This window comes from Amblyomma maculatum, chromosome 9 (genome assembly GCF_055883805.1).
Source record: "Amblyomma maculatum isolate TAMU_Amacu chromosome 9, ASM5588380v1, whole genome shotgun sequence".
Lineage (NCBI taxonomy): Eukaryota > Metazoa > Arthropoda > Arachnida > Ixodida > Ixodidae > Amblyomma > Amblyomma maculatum.
Window position 1 is genome coordinate 2,893,620 of NC_139352.1, and position 7,927 is coordinate 2,901,546.

Here is a 7,927-nt window from a genome sequence, read left to right on the forward strand (position 1 = left end):
AATGAAGAGCGAGTAAAATATGGGAATCATAAACAGGGCGAGATTTATTGGAGCGAAGCTATATCGTAGATATTTTCACTTCTCAGACGCATTAACTTCTAAATACTAGCAATCCCAATTTGAATTGCTTACCTAAGCTCTTACAGGTTGGCGTTCTAGCGCTAGCGTTATTCCATTCGTTTGTTTTCGTTGTTCTTTGACGCTGATATGTACTTCGTTTGTTAGCAAGATCTTTCACCCTTTTATAATCTCACCGCGTCTCGTTTGGAGACCTACGCTCAGGTCATTTTGTTATCACTAGGATTTCATGAAGACCGTGACGAATGAGCGGTGGTCGCTCTCCTACACTTAAAGATTTCATTGTCGTGAAGCGTCTATGTAAGTAATCGTGAATTAATAAAGCCTGGCTTTCTATGCAGCACAGCTTCACTCATTTACGCCCTTAGTGAAATGCCTCAAGCCATGTGGTTCTATCCATGTGCTTGCCTAATTCACTTCAAGGCCCTTGTTCACAAACGTGCCCGAAGAAATAAGCCCCAGAATGCGTTTACATGACGCGCGACGAAAGACTAGGCTAACGACGACGGAGGCAGAACGATGCTATGATAAGGTGGTTAAAGATGCCGTAACATTTCAGTTAACGTAAATCTTGACAGTAGAAATCCATGTCAAGTAAAGTAGGCTGAACAGTTACGGTGTCCATTTTTCTGCCTTATCCGAGCATCGTTCTGCCTCCGTCGTTGTTGGCCTTGTTTTTCGTTCATAAGTAAAAAGACAATCAAATTCACCGCCAAAAGTACGTCACTGTGACGTCACAAGCAACGTCACGTGTTTGTTGTGCCTCACAGTTGGCAGGGGGCACTGGGAAACTAAAGCCTCGCTCAGAGTCGACACGCAGGCTTCTATGGGAGTTACGCTACCATTTGTTCTTCTACCATGGCGTTTTCTTCTGACTGAGGGCAACCGACCATTGTGCAGAAGTGGACGAGGTCGACGGAGAAAACTCTTGTGGATTCAACAAGCAGACATCTCTGAAGACGTCCCAAAAACCGCCAAGTAATATAGGGAACCCAAGCTCAAGTTTCGCCGCGCGATGGCAGCGCCGCATTCCTGGCATGGTGGCGAAATGTGAAACGATGGGACGTCGCCGGAGCAGACGCTCCGCTAGCTTCCTCTGCACGTGCGGCGATCGAGTTGCGCCTGGCGGTTATTTGACGATACAAAAACGCGTCCGCTGATGCGAAATGAAAGTACTAAGTAGCATTGTGTCATGGGTAGCAACAATAGTAGGCGAAGCGCCAAAAGACGAGGCTCACGTGTGGAACTTTGCAGATTTCATTGGAAGCGTTAACACAAGACCTGTTTTCCAACCGCATGACAGGATTCTGAGAAGTCTAGCGTTCTTTGTGGAAACGGAAAGGGCCAATTTTCCCCTTCTCCATAAACTAAGAAATGTTCGACAGTGTATAAAGACGTTTTGAGGTATCAGAAGAGTACAATGGTATAACACCATGTATACGAAGTGAAGGGGGTGGAGGATTATCCTGCTCTTGGCTCCGCGCGTGTCTTACTTTGCCGATTTTCTGTGCTCTCTCCCTGCTTTGTGAGTGCTCTGAAAGCAACCAAATCAACAGATATACAGCGTGCGACGTCCGCAATCGACAATGATGTGTGAATGTGCCCTACGACCAAGAAAATATCTAGGAAGGAGGCCTTTTTTTTGGGGGGGGGGGGGGGGAACATGCTTGGCTGAGCCGCTTTTACAGATTTCCGCAAATTGGTTAATAAATGAACCAACATTATTATTATTCATAACAAAAATATGTTGGAAGTGCAATACAAACGCGATCCTGCTCGAGCGAGCGTGCTCGTTCGAGAGAAAGCGCGCGGCGCACGTCGCGAAGGCAGCGAGCCGAGCCGGCGGCGCCCCAGTGTGTGTTTTTTGCCACAAATGGCTGTTGCCCATCAGGAGCCGCAGCGCCGCCCACCGATGCTTTGGGAGCCTATAGGGCTAAATAAAGTTCTTCCTCCTCCTCCTCTGTTGAAGTTTAGCGTTCTATGCTGTTCATAGAAGCAGCATCATCAGCAGTTGAAGCGTCCATGATAGTCTCATCGGCATTAAGAGCGTCCATTAAACCTGTCTCCTAACTACTGGCTGTCTCCATAGTCTCGCTAACGTTAACACCACTCATTAAACTAGAGCTAGGCCCTGAACTTATATATTCACCCGCACCAAGACATGTTGACCGGCGCGCTCGCCAGGCTGCTGCATACGCATGTTGTTTAGCTCGCCATTGTTCCCGTTCTTCTTCTGTTTCTTCAGCAAGGCGCCGCCGCTTGGCTGCAGCAGATCGTTCCAGCCTCGCCTTATACGCATCATCTGACGCACCGTAATGCTGCGCCCCGACTACTACGAGTTGTTGTTGTGGCTGTAGGAAGAAGGAAAAGAAAATGCACGGGCCTGCTGCTGGATCTCTAGCTGAGCCACCTCCACTGCCTCGTGCAGACAGAAGAAAAAATAGAGAAGAAAAAATCTGAACAGCAAGAGAAAGACCCGCGCCGCAACAACAGCCGTCGTCCACCACCGAAGTAAAAAACATTTATTTTAACAGAGGCGTTCGGGGCGCGCAGGCCCCTCGGCCCCCGCACGGCCCCACTACACTCAAACGTTCATGTTCCTACGGTTCATGACGTCGGCAGCTCGGTCAGTGGCGGTCTTTTGCCGGACCGGGTCCTCAGAGCGTAACAGGGTCTCCCATTCCTCCCAGGTGGTGAAGTGCTCCAGACCTCGCGGGGGAGGATCCGCCGGGCATTGGAATAGAATGTGGGTGAGGGTGGCAGTGGTGTGGTTGCAAAGGGTGCAAAAGGGATCGGTGAGAGTGTGGTGGTAAGAAGACCTAATGTAAGGGGATGGGAGGGTTCGCGTCTGGAGGCGGTGCCATAGTGTTTGGTGGTGATTGCTGAGGGAGGAGTGAGGTGGGGGGTAGATCTGTCTCTCGACCCGGTAGGCCCGAGTCATCTCTTTAAACGTGTGCGTGCGCTCCCGGGAGAACTGCGACGTGTGGACCGCCTGTGCCCGGGGTATTAGACCTCGGGCTAAGCTGTTGGCGGCCTCGTTGCCAGGGTTCCCCGAGTGCGCAGGCACCCAGATAAGCTCCACGTGGCCGGGCGGGTTGGCAGTGGGCGAGGTCAGTATGCAAAAAGCAGAAACGAACTTTGGTCGTTTGGTTGGTTGGTTCACAGGAAGGGAAAGGCGCAGTATCTGTCAAACTTGCTCTGTGGACACCTGAACCGCGCCTTAAGGAAAGGGATGAGGGTGGGAGTGAAAGTGGAAAGAGAGAAAGGGGAGCCGTAGTGGAGGGCTACGGAGTAATTTCGACCACCTGGGGATCTTTAACGTGCGCTGACATCGCACAGCACACGGACGCCTTTCTCTCCAGAGCGCACATATTTCGCCGCATTACAATAGACCCCAGACGGCGCGAACTGAGCTCGACTCCTCTTGCCTCTCGTTTTCAACCTTACGCTTCCGCCTTTCCATCTTCTCCCTCTGCTCTCCTTGTCTCCAACCACATATCCTGGCCCTCCTCCGCAATGCATTCTCGCCCTTTTACTGTGCCATTGCTCCGTTCTCGTCATAAATGCTTGCTTTCATTGCAGTCGACCCCTTTCTGCTCGAAACATAATCCAGTGTTTGCGCAATATTCCGCAGTCATCATGCCCTCCTCTTTCCAGGGTAGCAACCTGCCGGGGTCTTCCCGCGTGGCAGCCACCTTCTGGCGGCGCATACCTCCGTTCTGGCCATACCCCAAGGCCACTAAGCCACCCATTCTCTGTACACTCTTGCCCTCTCTACACTCCAAACACCTTCAGAGGGGTCACTCACAGACTGCGAGAGTTGGGAGGGCACTGTAACCAGCTCAAACCCGCTCGCCCAAAATCGACTGGTGGACTGGGCGCTCCAGGTCGCCGAGGGCTATAACCTCCCTGCCACCGCCAGAGGCTTGCCCTCAAAGGCCTAAATTAATAGTTTACCATCACCACTTCTACTAAATGTGGAATGGGTATTCCTAACAACCCAGTTTACCACGTACTATCCGTGACAGGTGACGGGCGGCCAGAGACACTTTGTTCTGTTAGTCTGCCATGGTTATAGGTGGCCGGTATAGCATGTTAGTTTGCCCATCGCCGATCAGAATCTTGTGCCACAAGTTAGTCTTTGCCACTGAAATAGGGTGACCATCCGGGGTACCTTATTCCGGATGCAATTATTCTCCGTCATAAAGTGTAGGAAGTGGTAGCGTTAAGGAATACCCCAAGATTACAACGCTGCGCCGAAGCGTCTGTGCTTCGCTCCTGGATACCCTCGCTACGCTGCGTTACTTCCGTCGCCGCAGAGCTGAGAAGAAGGTGAGTGCACTGACGTAAGTTGGCTGATCCCACGGCACAGCGTGAGACGCTGCTCGCAATAAAAAGGTAGTCCACAAGGGACATATGGGTGTTTGATTTCAACCAAGTACAAAAAACTAGGTGACAGGAGAGCAAAAGTGCAGGAATGCTGTTTTAGCACGTTATTTGAATTTAGTCAAACACGTGTACATATTTTCAATTGAAAACCTAAATATACAAGGATTGTGGTGTCTTTGAACTTTTAAACAATGAAAATGATCAATTTATCTACGTTTTACGAAGAGATCTGGAAGAACCGGATTTTAGGGCGAAAGCCTTTATATAGGCTCATGGCCTGCCGAACTGTGCGCAGGAAATGTTTGCACGAACTGACAGAAGGACAAAAATCTGTCCACACCGGAAGTCCAATCACTATCTTTCCGATCACCACAGCCGAGCGCGCAAACTACTGGGCCACGCAGTTCTTTTTTTCCTTTTCTGCATGGGAAAACTCTGCCTCTGGGCTAAAGCGGGCTGCCTAACAGAAGCCCGCTATAACCCAATAATTCTCCACCGTAACAAATGTCGATATTCCGGGACGGACACACAAGCACCGAGATGCGGTAGCCAACTAGGCGGCTCTGCCATGGGGGGGGGGGGGGGGGGGGGGGGGGGTACCAGAGGTGTAGAAGAAATGGTGTAATAAAGGTATTAGTTTTTCAGGCGGCGGTAAGTTGCTGCTTCTTGAGTAGACCGGGTGGGAGAATCATGATAATTATGGTAGTAGCGATAGTGATAAATATGACAGTACAGATGATACTGGGGTGTATATAGCTGATTATGATGATAGCAGCGATAGTTATAATACTAGGGATGGCAATGACGGTACAGGTAGTGTAATTGGTCCCGTAAAGTGAATTTCACATTTTCCGTTTTTGAGCAGACTTAAGCGCAGTCCTTTAGTTCTTTTACGAAGCGTACGTCCGTAAACAATCTTGGAATTTAGTGTTCTCTTATAGACTACTGTAGGCATCATTTCACTATAATTCCCGCAATAACAGTCAGTATGCTGCAGTTGATGATCATGACCATGAGACCTTCAGCTTGGTCAAAAAGAAGAATGTCGCAGATTTTCGCACTGCAGTCAAAGTACTTTGACAAGAGACAGTTGGAAAACTGTCAGGAAGTGGGCCCGAACAATCGCCTGTCTGGCGCCGGCGCATCCCAATACGACCGCTGCGCCCTTCCCTGTTGTCAAAGAACATTGATTCCCGTGCTGTGTAATAGGGCAAGTGAAAGCCCCAATCACTCCTCATAGCCCGTTATGAAAGGCCAAAGCTGACATATATTAAAAGAGTGTGCAAAAACTCTGACGGTTTAGCCTGAAAAAACTTGGTGTGTAAGCGAAAGGTTCATTACTAATGGTTACACGTGATAAATGTCTTTAATTACAGAAAAAGCCGGTCGAAGAGAGCAAGAAGAATCGGAAAATGCCAAGAAAAAAATTGAAAACAGAAGGGAAGAAGGCGGGAGGAAAGAAAAACGACAGTTCTGAAGAAAGCAACAAGAGAGAAGAAGGGAATATGAAGACAGAAAGCAAGAAGAAAAAGGAAAGAAGAAAGAGAACATGGGGCGCATGCGCAGTTGTGGCCTACGCCCAGCACGGTGACCATGGCCTAACGGCCGCGCCTTGATTTTACTTGGCGTAGTGAAGTTTTCGCTTCAAAACTTGAACGTCACTGATGAAGCACGATTCCGATTCCTTCCCGCTGCAACAGCGCTGCGTCTTCGGCTGTTCTGTTTATGGTTTGTACCAATAGACAATAAGCCTTGATGCATTCTTTGACGCTGCAGATAAACAGTGGTGCATAGCCAACGTTTCCGTGTACATGAATCTGCTACGATCACTTGGTTGTTTTAATTTCTTTCAATGCGAAGATGACTGAAAGAATTTACAGCGTCGCTAAGTCTAGCGTTTTGCTCTGAACAAAGGAATAGCCTAGAAAGTATTTATCACTTATGTAATATAAGGTCTCCTTATGAAATGATAGCTTGAAGTACACATACATTTGTGCAGTTTACATTAGGTAGCGAAATACTGGAAGTAGTAGGCGAATATGTCTACTTAGGACAGGTAGTAACCGCAGACCCGGACCACGAAAAGGAAATAACAAGAAGAATACGATTGGGATGGAGCGCATTTGGCAAGCACTCGCAGATTATGACTAGCAGCTTACCGCTATCGCTCAAGAGGAAAGTATACAACAGTTGCATCTTGCCTGTACTCACCTATGGGGCTGAAACGTGGAGGCTAACCAAGAGAGTTCTACTTAAGTTGAGGACAACCCAGAGGGCTATGGAACGAAAAATGGTAGGGGTAACATTAAGAGATAGAAAGCGTGCAGAGTGGGTCAGAGAAATAACTCAAGTTACCGACATTCTAGTAGAAATTAAGAAGAAGAAATGGACATGGGCAGGACATGTAGTGCAAAGAGAGGATAACCGATGGTCGCTGAGGGTAACAAACTGGATTCCAAGGGAAGGAAAGCGTAGCAGGGGGCGGCAGAAAGTTAGGTGGGCGGATGAGATTAAGAAGTTCGCAGGGATCAAGTGGATGCAGCTAGCACAAAACCGGGTTAAGTGGAGAAATATGGGAGAGGCCTTCGCCCCGCAGTGGGTATAATCAGGCTGATGATGATGATTACATTTGTGCATCATCGATCTGCAAACCGAAGTACGAAGCCTCTGTTATCATATCATCATCACTCTCTTGACCAACATATTAACTACACTCACTGCAGGGTAACTCGTCTCCCATATCCCTCCTATTACCTCGGTGCTGTGCCAGCTGCATCTGTGTGATGCCCGCAAACATCCTAATCTTCTTCACCAACCTTATTGTAGAGAAAGCTACACTAGGCTATAGCAGAAGCGCGTTTCGCGGGTCCGGGCAGAGGCCATCAATGCGAATGCGCCGTTACCACGGTAATCATTTGCGCCGTTCTACACGTATTTATTTTTTGATTCATTTATTTATAGGAAGGGAAAGGCGCGGTAACTGTCTCACTTGTTTTTCTGTGGCCACCGCAACCGCGCCGTAAGGGAAGGGAGGAAGATGTTAGTGAAAGTGGAAAGAGAGAAAGAGGAGCCGTAGTGGAGGGCTACGTAGTAATTTCGACCACCTGGGGATCTTTAACGTGCGCTGACATCGCATAGCACACGACGCCTCTTCGTCTTGCCTCCATCGAAACGCAGCCGCCGAGGTCGGGTTCGAACCCGGGTACTCCGGCACAGTAGTCGGGCGTCTTATATGCCGCCGCTGCGCTGTCTACAGAAAGGAGGAGGAGGGTAGCCTCCCAGGAGGTGCGCGAGGTGGTGGGGAGAGGAGTGGAATGGTAGTTTCCTTACTGCGCATGCGCGCTGCGCCTAGGAGAGCTGACGGAGAAAAGACCTCTGTCGGCGTCGCATGTACAGGGCATGAACATGGATTATGCCTTGAACGCCGTAGAACGTTGATGCGTTCAAAGGAGTGCTGTTT